The sequence below is a fragment of the Saccopteryx bilineata genome, chromosome 2, assembly GCF_036850765.1.
Source record: "Saccopteryx bilineata isolate mSacBil1 chromosome 2, mSacBil1_pri_phased_curated, whole genome shotgun sequence".
NCBI classification, from domain to species: Eukaryota; Metazoa; Chordata; class Mammalia; order Chiroptera; family Emballonuridae; genus Saccopteryx; species Saccopteryx bilineata.
The window spans coordinates 179363809-179376021 of record NC_089491.1 but is presented as its reverse complement, the minus strand read 5'-3'; positions in this window follow the sequence as shown (position 1 = coordinate 179376021).

The following is a 12213-nucleotide window of genomic DNA, read 5'->3' as shown; positions in this document are numbered from 1 at the left end:
AAAATGCATGTGCTTCATAGTAATATCAAAATCAGAACTTTAGGTTTAAAAGTTTATTTGCTTTTAAGAATACAGATTCACCAGTTCCAATAACCTATCATTGGACATGACACCATAGAAAATAATTGTGACTGTCTCTAGTACATGCCAATCTTTTTTTTTCAACGGTCACATTGATGAAATGATGTACAGTTGATATTTTATTTGCCTGGAACATATTTTCTGGGCTACATCCAAATAGTACAAAAAAGAGTACAACAAGTATTTTGTCACTTCCCTGTAGGATTGATCCAAACAGAAATAAAAAAAAAAAATTCTGCGTTCTTATATTGTGTACATTTAATTCTATACATCACTATTAATCATAATTGTCTATTTTTAGTACTAAATAAAACCTAAGAGGCAACCATACTGTGGAGATAGGAACACTGAGGACTAAGGATTGAGCTTCTTGTCCAAGACTTGATGGTTAATTAGTAACCAAGCTGAACCACAACTTAGTTACTCGGGCCAACAATGAGAAGGCTTTCCTCTAACAAACTGATGGGGTAGCTCTTTTAAAAACTCTGATCTTGAGGTCTGAAATAAATAGGAAAGAAAGAAAACTCTTGCCCACTCCAGTAGAACTTTTATTTTATAACCTGGAATGTTCAGTAATAATTGTCTCTTAGATCCCTGAAGCAACTACCACTTTTCAGTTGCTTTATCTCAAAAGAAATAGTGAGGAAGGGAAGAGAGAAGAATAAAGCCTTTGTAGAAACATTCAAGCTGAAAAGGAGTTAAGTATTTAGAGAAAAAAAACACCAGGGTAGAAATATATGTGTCAAGCCTTAGGCTAACAGGGATTTATGCTGAAAATATTGTATGATGATCAAGCTTATATGTTGTCATGGAGAGTAACCATTGCTGCTGTGATTTTTTTCATATGTCCAGAGATTCTCTGATACTCCTCTCTTCAAATGACAGAACCTATTTTTTCTCTTCCTGATTTTGGGTTGGACTTAGTAACTCACTTCTAATGAATTAATATAATAAAAATGATGGTGCCTGACTACCAAGACTAGGTCATAGAAGGCATTTTCTTTCTTAGATGTCTTGCTCTAAGTTAAGCCTGCTGCTATATTGTAGGGACACTAACATAGCCTTTTAGAGATGCCCTTATGACCAGGAACTCAGACTTCTGGTCAGTGAGCCATCTTGGAAATGGACCTAATAGTCCCAGTCAAACCTTCAGATAACAACTGATATCTTGACTGGAAACTCATGAGAGACTGTGAACTAGAACCACTCAATTAAGCCATTTTTTAATTCTTGACTCATGGAAACTCTGACATAATAAATGTTTATTGTTTTAAACCATGGAATTTGGGAGTAATTTTTTACACAACAATAGATAACTAATAATATTATACATGTTGAAGTGAAGAACAGTTTATAGAACTGCTAAAATACAACTATTAGGATAAACTTAGCTCACAAATCAGCCATTCCATACAATTCAATCTACTGTACAGGAGCCTTACTAAATTGTTTCATTCCTGATTTCAACTGGACTTTGGTCTCACAAGATGCATATTTGTTCAATATGTTTGTCATTTTTCAAATTAAAATCACATGGAAGTACAGCCATGGTTTTTTGACACATGTTCTGATGCAACAGTTGGAAACCAATTATTTGTGGATTACCTCTTGGTTTGGACATATAACAGATAATTATTAGCAAATGATGATCATTCTCTTTCTCAAAAGGCATTTTGGGTTTTAGACTTAGAACAAGTACTTGAATAAATAATAAAATACGCTTCAAATACCTTACACAATCTTAAGTACAAAAAGCTATTTTTCACCCTGAGGCTTAGAAGTACTGTGTGGATGTTCTTAGGACATCATGTTTTCTCTGTATTAAAACAAACAAACAAACAAAAAACAAATAAACCATCTGGTCTGTGAGTGTGTGATTACCTTTGAGTGCTCTCCTCATTTTAATTCCATTAGGGTGCCTCAGCCAGCCCAGGTGATACAAAATTAACCTCTTGAGAACTTACTATCTTGTTTGGTACAACCTTCCCCACTTGCACGTTTCTACCGATGGTCTATGTCAAGCTGATGAGTGAGAAGATATTTCTGCCTCTGGCCTCCCTGAGGCTTTTACATGTTTGTTTGATTTACTGCAAGGCTTTATGTGTAAACTTTTCAGCACCAGATCACAAAAACTTCTCACTTATCTTCATCATTTTTAGCTTTAATTGGAGACAAATCTTAAATTTGTTATAAAAAATTGGTACCTTTTATTCTGACCACAAATGCCAGATTCTGCTATTATTTTAAAGGAGTTGCATCAATTATCTTCCTTAAGAATTTGCATGGATGTATTGTATATAACTAACTGTTATGGGATGCTTGTTTTCTTTTGAAAAAATCTCTAAGCTAAAATTTTTGACTTGCTACTCTGTCATCTTAGGGGTCTATTGACAGTGGAACCAATGTACTCATGACTACATATAGCAAAGGTTTAGTCAGCACCAGAAATTAATTGGAAGTAACAAGGAACTCTTCATAAATTCAAAGTCAGAAAACATGTTCCAGATTGTGTATTGCCATCACATGAACTTACCTACTTCCTAAAAGGAGTGCAGAATGTTCACTGTGCCTTTTTCTGGGTAATGAGATTAAAATTGACCTTAATTTTCATTTCTGCTCATTTCTACTCCTTAACATTAATTTTAAGTGTACAGACCTATTTCTGTTATATAAATGTGTAACTATTCATCATTATATTTGCACTTAATATATAATTTACATATAATAAATTATATCTTTGTGTAATTCTCTCTGGTACACTGATACCAGAAAAAACAAACATAAAACCATCAGTCAAATCAAATGTAAGTACAGATATCTTATTTCTTTCTTTTTCAAATACACACATTTACATACATATATATACACACATATATATACACACACATTATATATATATATATATATATATATATATATATATATATATATATATATATGGCTATGCCTATCTCTATATCTTCTACAGAGAAAGGTTATGAGCTGAAACACTCCAAGTTAACCACTAGGAGAAATTCTAGCTTCTTAGACTATTGAAAACTGTAGGGCTTGGAGTCCTCTGAAAACAATGCTACATCAAAGGACACCAAACCTTTTGGCAGTAACTCAAATTTAATAGGTTGCTGTGTCAAACCTATTTTTCCAGATGCGCGGTGTGTGAGCTGATGGCAGCATCACCAGTGCGTCGAACCAGGAATAAGAACGCTGTATTAAACCTACCTATTTGCAGTGGCTTTTATAGAGGTATCATTTTACATTTAGAATGTAAAATTCCCTGTACAATAAACACTCGAATAATTATGAAAATGTAGGTAATCCTTTGCAAAAGTAATTATGGTGAGGGAGACTTTTCTTTGCCTTCAGAATTTTTTTTTTTTTTTTTTTTTTGTATTTTTCTGAAGCTGGAAACGGGGAGAGACAGTCAGACAGACTCCGGCATCCGGCCGACCGGGATCCACCGGGCACGCCCACCACGGGGCGACACTCTGCCCCTCCGGGGCGTCGCTCTGCCGCGACCAGAGCCACTCTAGCGCCTGGGGCAGAGGCCAAGGAGCCATCCCCAGCGCCCGGGCCATCTTTGCTCCAATGGAGCCTTGGCTGCGGGAGAGGAAGAGAGAGACAGAGAGGAAGGAGCGGGGGGAGGGGGGGCAAATGGGCGCTTCTCCTATGTGCCCTGGCCAGGAATCGGACCCAGGTCCCCCGCATGCCAGGCCGACGCTCTACCGCTGAGCCAACCGGCCAGGGCCTGCCTTCAGAATTTTTGGCATGTGTTTGATTCCATAAGCAAAGTGTTGCAAGATACACTAAAAGATTGGCGTTTTAGATGGAAAGCAGTTGTGCTCCTGACAAAGACTGTTTCATGTTTTTAAGGAAAAGTTATAGTGATAATAAACTCTTCAGTCAAGCAAAACAAAAATAAGAGCCAGCAGCATATACTCCGCTTTGAGATCTGTAGCCACATGTGGATGCTTCACAAAGCTGTAAATTTTCTAAGTATAAAGTGGGATCAAAAAACACATTTGTTTAGTTAGCAAATATTCAGCGCACTGGATAAAATTAGTATTTACACAGATAAAATTTAAGAAAGTAATTTGAAATTTATCTTATTTTCTTAGGTTGATTGTGTTCATGATTTAGAAATGATTGGCCAAATGGCTGGCAAATAATGTTTCCACCGCAAACAGGAATTCTCTAGCATGTCAATTTATGAGATAGACAACTGAATTATGAAACAGCCTCAACAGTAAGTACTTGACTTGAGGGTCCAGGGGTTAAAAGGCAGCTGCAGAATGCAGAATGATTATCAGTTTTGCATGCAACCAACTGCATTTGGAATGTGAAATGTCCATGCTTTTCACTCTGGTCAGTCAGTCATGCTTTGAGCAAGATTTATTGAGTTGCTACTTTGTGTCAATATCAGTGTGTGTGGGGGGTGGGGGGGTGGGAGGGAGTAAAGTTTTGGTGGTCAGACAGTCTGATATAGTGCCTGCCTGCATGAGTTGTATAGGCAGTTCAGTGTGGTAAGAAATTTTAAACTCCAGCGCCAGGCCACAAAGACTTACCTCCTGACTTGTCCACTAGTTAGTTACCTGTGTGATATCAGACAAGTTAACTTCTCTCTCCAGTAAGCTCATCTATGGAATGAGAATAACAACAGTCCTTCCTCACATAGCTGCTATGAATCAAATGAATAAACCTATGTATAAATGCATAATTCCTAGCATTCAGTATCACATAGGTTATTTGTTATTATTTTTACCTCCATTCCAATCCAGCAGTGCTTTAAATACTGCCTACTAGATAATATACTTAATTTTACAGAAGGCAGATATCCAATAAAAGTCTAAAATCAGAAAAATCCCTAAAGCAGCGGTTCTCAACCTGTGGGTCGTGACCCCGGTGGGGGTCGACGACCAAAACACAGGGGTCGCCTAAAGCCATCGGAAATACGTATTTTATTTAAAAATGTATTGTATAATAAATATGTATTTTCCAATGGCTTTAGGCGACCCCTGTGTTTTGGTCATTTGACCCTTTCCGGGGTCGCGACCCACAGGTTGAGAACTGCTGCCCTAGAGGGTATCTCATAGCTGTGGGCATTTAAAAGCCTTTACTACTGTATTTACTATGCATGTGAAACATAAGAATACACTCAACATAAGAATATTACTCAAACAAGTTCAGGTTAAATACGTCAAAGACATAGAAATAACAGCAGACAGCAGCAAGAGGCTGCTGAACCATTTTTATGAGACAGAAGAAAAATAGCAGTTTGAAATTATATAATCATTATCCATCAAAACTCATTTATTCAGCCCTTAATATGGAGCCAGGCACTAACCTCTTTAAACATTATCCCAATCAACTCTCACAGCAACCCTCTGAAGCAAGTACTAACATTTTACCCACTGTATTGATGACATAAGTAACTTTTCCCAGGCTGTCTGGATAATTAGCGATGAAAATGTGACAAGAATGCAAGTCTCTCTGAAGCTAAAGTGCATATTATTACACTCTACTAAACCCATAGAATATCAGCATGCTGCCATGTCATTAAATGTTCTTCACAAAACGTTTTCTAACAGCTGCAAAGTGTTCTGGTCTATGGTTGTGCCATAATTTTCTTACCCCTTCCTGTTCTATACAATATTTAGGTTGTCCCCTTAGCTATTGTAAATTATTTGAAATAAAAATCTTTATGTATAAGTCTTGTATATATAGTTGATTAGTTTCCCAGTACAAACTCCAAGAAGTGCAGTCACCAGAACAAACGATTTGAAAATTTTCTAAAACTGTTCATGTAAATTACCAACCAGGAATGTTACAGCAATTTTCTGTCTCTTCAGCAATTTTTAAGATTGCTCATTTCACTGCATCCTTGCCAATCTTGAATATTACCAATGTATGTTTTCTAAATTTACTTCTCAATATGCCAGGTTTTAAAATGTCTTATTGATTTAATTTGTATTTTTATTTCTGTGGAGTGCTTAGAGTAAAAAGGATCATTATTAAAAATAAAACATATGGATAATACATTTAATTCATATCTATCTCTAATCCTCAGCTCTCGCCTCTATTCAATATATACTTTTTCCTAACAGAATTTTATAAAACTTCAAGTCACAATTTAATTGAAAATGTTTGTAAAGTTTTCCCAACTTGTCTAGAAAAAGTTTGTTACTTTCTCTATTCTGTGCATAAGCCACTATGTTATTATTTAATCCATTGTGGTATAATTACCGTTTACGACTCTCTAGTCTTTTCTAGATTATGAACTACTTGAAAACTCATGATCTTAAGATAGCTTGGGTCCCCAGAACCTAACATATAGAAAAAAATTTTGTAAAAAATTAATTAGCACTTCCCACAAAAATATATTGACTTTAGATTTTAATCATTTCTTTTTCATTCTTTGACTAAATTATGGATTTACTCATTAACCAGTAATGTACTTGATTGGTGCCATGGAACAGTTTTAGACATGGAAACAACCAAAGTGTCCCTCGATAAAGGATTGAATAAAGATGTGATACATATATACAATGGATACTATTCACCAATAAGAAAAGATGAAATATTGCCATTTGCGACAACATGGATAAACTTTGAGAATATAATGCCACGCAAAATTAAGTAAATGAGAAAAAACTAAGAACTATATTATTTCACTCATATGTAGGATATAAAACTAAGACTCATAGACACAGACAAAAGTGAAGTGGTTACCAGCAGGCTAGATATATGATGACAGAAAATGGTTTGGCTTTACGTGATGGGCGTACAACACAATGAATAGTTCACGTGCTAAGGAGATGTTTACCTGAAACTTATGTTTCCCCATGGACCAAGTTCTTCCCAGTAAATTTAATGTTTAAATTAAAAAACAAATAAAGATATGCAATGAAATTACTTTGTTCTAAAAGAACTGTATATAAGAAAGTAAAAATTAGCCTTGCTGGTCATCAGAATGTGATGTTCTCATTAAAATAAAAACAACATTTCCAATGAGATTTTGCTAAGGCCACATGCAAAATGTTTAGTGTTTCTCCCAAGGTCAAATCACAGCTTCAAAATGGTTTTTTTTTTTTGTATATAATTTCTACTTTTTACTTACTTCTAATGCAGCTTTATGTCATTCATCTTGTCTTTTCCAGGAAGTGACAATAGTGAGATACCCAAGGCTGAGCTGCCTTATACCTTGAAAGCACCCACGCTAGAGTTAGCTGCTTCCTTCCCAGATCCTCCTAAGAATCATTTAGCACAAGGCCAAACCTATACAAAGTGCCTCTACACACCCTCCTACTCTTTCTAGATCTCTTCCTGGGTGTGGTTTCTCCCACAGCGGCAAGCTAAAGAAACCCCATTTTGATTGGAGATGTGTCCCAGGTCATCCACAGCAGTGAGCTCTGATGTTTGTTAGAACACTACATGAACATAAGCCTACATATTGTTTATACTTCAATAGCATTCACCAACTAAAAAGATAGTTGGTGAAAGGAAACCGATAAATTGAGATTATTCCCAAACCGGGCTTGTTGGCTCTGTGGTAGGGTGTCCGCCCAGCATGTGGATGTCACAGGTTTGAGTCCTGGTCAGGGCACACAAGAGAAGTGACCATCTGTTTCCTCACTCCTCCCCCTTCTCTCTCTTTCTCTCTCCTCTCCTCCCGCAGCCATAGCTCAGTTGGTTCAAGCAAAGTTGGCCTCAGGCACCGAGGATGGCTCTGTGGCCTCTGCTTTAGGCACTCAGCAATGGAGCAAGGGCCCCAGATAGGCAGTGCATCATCCCCTAGTGGGCCTGCCGGGTGGATCCCGGTCCAGGCACATGCAGAAGTCCGTCTCTGTTTCTCTTCCTCTCACTAAAATTTAATTTTTTTTTAAAAAAGAGATTATTCCCAACTATTAAGCCTGAAAATATTGTTATCTCATGTCCTTATCATAATTGGGTCGGTAGGAGAGCTTCTTCTGAGAGAAAATATTTCCCGCTGGACTTATTTTGTTTGAGTATCACTAAGACTTTATTACTTTTCTGTTCATTAGGTGGTTAGAAATACAGAATTCTAGTTCCTGAAGAAGAGGGAGATTAAAGTCAAGGTTGAGGAATCATAATAGTAATCTAATAGTGAATAAAATAATATACATGTAAATAAAAATTAAAGTAGCTATATCACATGATTATAGTTGCCCATCTTGCACTTGCTGTGTGCACTTATTATATGACAGGCTCTCTGCAAGATACTAGGTATGTGTGTGTTTATACATATGTATATATATATATATATATATATATATATACCAATGCATACTATATATGAATGAGTACATATATACATATATATATATCATTTTGTTTATTAAACAATCATGTGTTATAGCTACTTTAATTTTCTTTTATAAACAAGAAAACTGTGTTAAAGATATTAGTTAACAGGCTGAAGATAAAAAAGTCATAATATAATCATATTTGAATATTAATTAGGCTGACTCCATGGCTTCTGCTCTGCCTTCCAATAATGCAATAAAGTTAAAAAATTTGATAAGGATATTGATAGAAGACAGGAGGTCTAAAGACATTGATGATGGACAACCTTTTCATTTTGGAGAGTTATACTCACAAAGTATTGCAATCAGACTAGCAATAATAAATATTCTCAGTTTACAAGCTTAGATTATATTAAAACTTGTCCATGTTAACTTTGGATATGGCAAGAAGAAGAAAAAACGAGTTTATTTTGTCTTAGGAGTCATTTCAGATGGAAATAACAATATAGTTAAAATATCAAGCTAACATCAAAGAAACTATTTGTCAGTAAAAACATGAGAAAATGCCTTTTCCATGTCGCATTTTGATTCAGTGTAATGCCCCTGGCTTTTTATTGATAAAAACAAGAAAACCACAAGGGAAATACTGCAGCTCAGTGAGCCTGCCTCACGTGTTTGGCTGGACCTCTACCTTGTTAAAATAAAACTCAAAATGAGTATGTTTAAGAGCAAATAGTATTTAGGAGGTACAGCAAGACTTTTAAAGAGTTAAACCCAGGGAACTGATTCTGTTTTATTCTCTTTCAAGTGATATCCATTGCAAAAGAAAATTTCTGCTTTACTATAATTTAATAAATTACTTCAAGAATTCCTCAGAGTGTGTGTGAGAATGCATGCAGTAGACCCCTTTGGCAGCTGGTTTAAACCTTCTAATAAGATGCTTTTAAATACTGATAATAAAGTATTGAAATACAAATAGTTACAAAGCAAACTAATATATTGAAATGCCATTGGAAAAATAACTTTTTAAATGTGATATGGTCATATATGTTCTTGTTTGTTAACACATTAAGTAGCAGATTTCTTAGCAGGTCTACTAATTGCCATTGCAAGGTATTGATAAGTATAAGTAGTAGGTCAAGAGACCTGCAACAACATCAGATTTTTATCATGTCTCTCAGTGACAAAGTCACAGCAATTACCAGTAGTACTGTGGTTTGTGCTCTACATTCACAGTTGAAAAAAAATTCATTACTTCCCTTAGAGGTGCTAAAATAAAGATGTGATTCTTTTTTCTTTCTAAATACACATGAACACACACACCAAATGCCACCACCACCAACATCAAAAAACACTAGAGTCTGTCTGACCAAGTGGTGGCACAGTGGATAGGGTGTCAGACTGGGATGCACAGGACCCAGGTTCTAACCCCACTGGTTTGAGCAAGGGGTCACTCAGTCTGCTGAAGCCCCGCAGTCAAGGCTCATATAAGAAAGCAATCAATGAATAACTAAGGTGCCACAATGAAGAATTGATGCTTCTCATCTCTCTCCTTTCCTGTCTGTCTATCCCTATCTGTCCCTCTCTCTGACTCTCTCTGTCTCTGTCACAAAAACAAAAAAACACCCGAGTCTATACACAGATCCCAAGTTAAGAACTATATTAAAGTGTTTCTATGTTTTAAAACTTGCCATTTCCTTGAAAAAGTAAAGAAAATTAAATTACCCTACTGAGATTTCAAGTAAAGAAAACTTTGACTACTTGAAAGACAGGAAAGCTACAAGAGAAATTAATTAAGGTATATGAACACAGGAAAAATGCTTGGACTCATGGAACTGAATTTGGAAATAAAATAATTATGATATCTAGTACAGCAATTTTCAACCTTTTTCATCTCATGGCACATATAACCTACTAAAATATGCAGCACACCAAAAAATATATTGTTTGCCAATATGACAAAAATAGGTATAATTTTGATTTATTACGTCAGATGGCTATTGTGTTGGCTGCTGTCATTGTTTAATTTGACGGTCTAAACCCCTGACTAAATAGTCAGGTATTGCATATTTCAATATTTTTCGTGGCACACTGGTTGAAACTTGCTGCATTGGGGTGCTGCATTACCTGCTTCCAGCTCCGAAGTGTGGCTTCTGCAAGCATTTCCTGTCTCCCTCTTCCATAGCCGCGCACAGACATGACTGATAAGAGAACTGCCCTAACAAAGAGCCACAGCAACACATACCACTTTTCCTCTCCATTTAGCCTCATATTCACAATGCCAGACTAGGTAAATTGAGCTCTTTCTAGAAATAAACCCAGACTGAGGTCAGACCAGAACCCCTAGAACAAAGGATCCCAGTTACCCAAACACAGAGTAACAGTAGCAATAACTTTATGAGGTATGTGCTCTATGTGCAAGCACTGTCTTACTAGCTTTACCTGTAATAAATCATTTCATCATCATAGCATGCTTAGGAGGAAGAAAGTTATGGTCCCCACATAACAGACGAGGTAACAGAGGCACAGGGAGGTTTGGTGACTTGCCCACAGTTAAGTGGCACAGATGCATAAAATTGAAATAGCTAAGCTTCAACAATTTTCATAGGTAATTTATTTTTTTCAGCTTTAGTGTGTTATAATTTACAAAAGTGTATCAAGTGTATAAAGCTTCTCTGGTGATTCTGATATGCAAATAAAATTGGATGTCAATTATAAAGAAATATGTTTGTTGAGCTGTACATTTAATTTAATTACATGACCTTACATTCAGGTCTACAAATATTACAGAGTTAATTGTTCTTTCTTTTTAGTTGTACAAAGTCATACAGATAGAAAAAAAAAATACTCATTCGAGATTTTACAAAGTCTTCCCTTTAGCAACTGTTTCGCTTCTAGGTTAAAAATAAAAATGTCTGTGATGGTTTTCGTCTTATGTTTAGTATGCCCTTAGGTTCCCAGAGCTTTCTAGTTGGATGTAGCAACTCATGCTATTACATGAACATTTGGGAGGTGTTAGAACTGAAGGTGCTATAGACATTCTTGAACCCAATGTCAATCCAGGTATCCTAGGATACTGTGTGTCCTAGGATACTATAGACAGATACATATATAATATAAAACTTCTTTATTTTCCTTTTGTTTTGTTTTGTGTTTTGCTCTTTTCTTACCAGAGTTCCAGAGATTAAGCTAAAATCGAGGGCTACTGAAACAGAGTGTATGGTTCAGTTAGCTCATCTTCATGTCTTTAAACCAAACTTGTTGCAATTAACAATGTAAACTTTAATAAGGAAGGCTAGATAAGTGAAAGTGGACTATACCTAATGACTTGGAAAACCAATTGACAAATAAACATAAAGGGTTAATACATGTTTTTTTTAAGGAACATAATTTATTAACAAGGAAAGACTGGACCTTGGAAAAAGTCTAAGATATTTATTTTGATCATTAACTTCAGGTTCTTAGATTAAAAGACATATTCTTGTTTTATACCTTATTTAGGCACAATAGTTTCTTCCTAAGTATTAGGCATAGGAGAAAACTCCCATAAAATTATTAATAGAGTGTTTAACAAAGTGAAAACTGTAGTAAGTTATTGGTGGTGGGGATTAATGTTTAAATAGATTTGATTTTTACATAACATTTGAATTACTTAACTGTAAAACTATTTTGAGTTTATTCCAAATTAGTGCTAATTGATGTGACTTTGATTTCCTCTTGAAGAAAAATGCTTGCTAATTCTGTCACAATAACGAAGTTTTTCAGATACTACATCTGCAACCTAGACTTATGTGTGAATCCTTAAATGGTCCAACATGCACTTTTCCTTTGTTTCAGAAATGTTTGCAATATTGTAATGTTATAGTACCAT